This window comes from Galeopterus variegatus, unplaced genomic scaffold (assembly GCF_000696425.1).
Source record: "Galeopterus variegatus unplaced genomic scaffold, G_variegatus-3.0.2 Scaffold7642, whole genome shotgun sequence".
Taxonomy (NCBI): domain Eukaryota; kingdom Metazoa; phylum Chordata; class Mammalia; order Dermoptera; family Cynocephalidae; genus Galeopterus; species Galeopterus variegatus.
The window spans coordinates 79,183-80,756 of record NW_007733753.1 but is presented as its reverse complement, the minus strand read 5'-3'; positions in this window follow the sequence as shown (position 1 = coordinate 80,756).

The window sequence follows — 1,574 nt, the reverse complement described above, 5'->3', positions numbered from 1 at the left end:
CATGGTAGCATTTATCATACTCTGAAATCATCTTGTTTAGTTTTTGTTCTTTGTGTATTGTCTGCCTTCCTTGTCATAATACCCCTCCAAATGTGAGCTCTAGACTCAGAGAATTCTGTATTTGTGGTCTCTGACTATGATAGATTGGGTTATAGCAGACCAGTGCTTTCTCTGAGGACAACTAAAAATGTCAAGTAAAATAACATCTATTGGAAGACATCAAAAATATTCTGAGGCATCCAGGACTACAGGTCCAAAATACTCAAAAAGGGGAAACCTCAGGGATGTGGCTCAATATTTCACAGCTCTTTTTTTTTCCTCAGAGTTTTTGCTGATTCTGTGCTTAGATTAAGGGACTGAGAATTCAGATGAAGGTCTCAGGAAGATGCACAGAAACAAGCAGAGCTTTTGGCAGTCTTTTGGGACTATAGAGACAAAAATTAGAAAATTGAGGGGCCAGGATCCTAGTCAGAAGAGAAGCCTGGAAAACTGAGCCTAAAACTTGGCCAGTTTTTGCTCAGGACATTTGCCAGAGTTTGAGATTGCAGAGACAGGAAGCTAAGAACCTCAGCAGAAAGCCTTTGAAAATGACACATAATAAAGTCTTATAATAAAGTTAAGGACTCACCAATATGAATGGTACCTGGAAAAAACCTCAGGCTCTCAGTCAGGACTTCTAAATGGCAACCAGAGGTAGACAGAGCCTTACCAAAGCTATAACCCTTCCTTAAAGTGATTTTGTTATGGTACCAGCTCCTGCTCTCTACCTAGCAGAGGAAAGGGTAAACCCTCTCAGGAGGGATATAACATCATTAGGGGCTGCTACAATTTATTATTTTGGGTGTCATACAGTCAGTAAAATATTGCCAGGTATGACAAGAAATGGGACTGAAAACCAAGAGGGGGAAAAAAAAAACCNTTTTTAAAAAATCAAATGGTGCAGTGATAGTGAGTCAAATCTACATGTGTTAAAATTTCACAGAAACACACACACACAGTCTGAGTAAGTCATTTACTGCATTAATAGTTAATAGTATTGTACCAATATCATTGCCTGGTTTTGATAATGTGCTTTGGTAATGCAAGATATTGTTATCAGGTATATGAGAATTCTGTACTATTTTTTGCAAGTGCTAGTGAGTCTTAAAGCTATAATATAAAATAAGAAGCTATAAAATAAAATGACTGAAAAAACAAATGCAAAATCTAAAAAACACAATTGCTGAAATTAAGAACTCAATAGGTAGATTTAACATTAGGTTTGACATAGCAGAAAAGAAGAATATGGATCCATAGAAAATGTCCAGGCTGAGGCACAAAGAAGGAAAAATATGGAAATACATAAAAGAAATGAAAAACATATTAGTCACAGAGAAAATTTAACATAATGTAATTGCAGTTCCAGAAGTAGAAGAGAACTGAAATGAGTTAGAAAAAAAATTAAGTGTTTGGTAATCTCTCTAAACTGATGAAAAGAAGAAGCCACAGATTCAATAATCTCTATGAACCCCAGGCAGAAAAACATAAAGAAACCTAAGCACATCACAATCAAACTGCAGAAAATCAAAGACAAA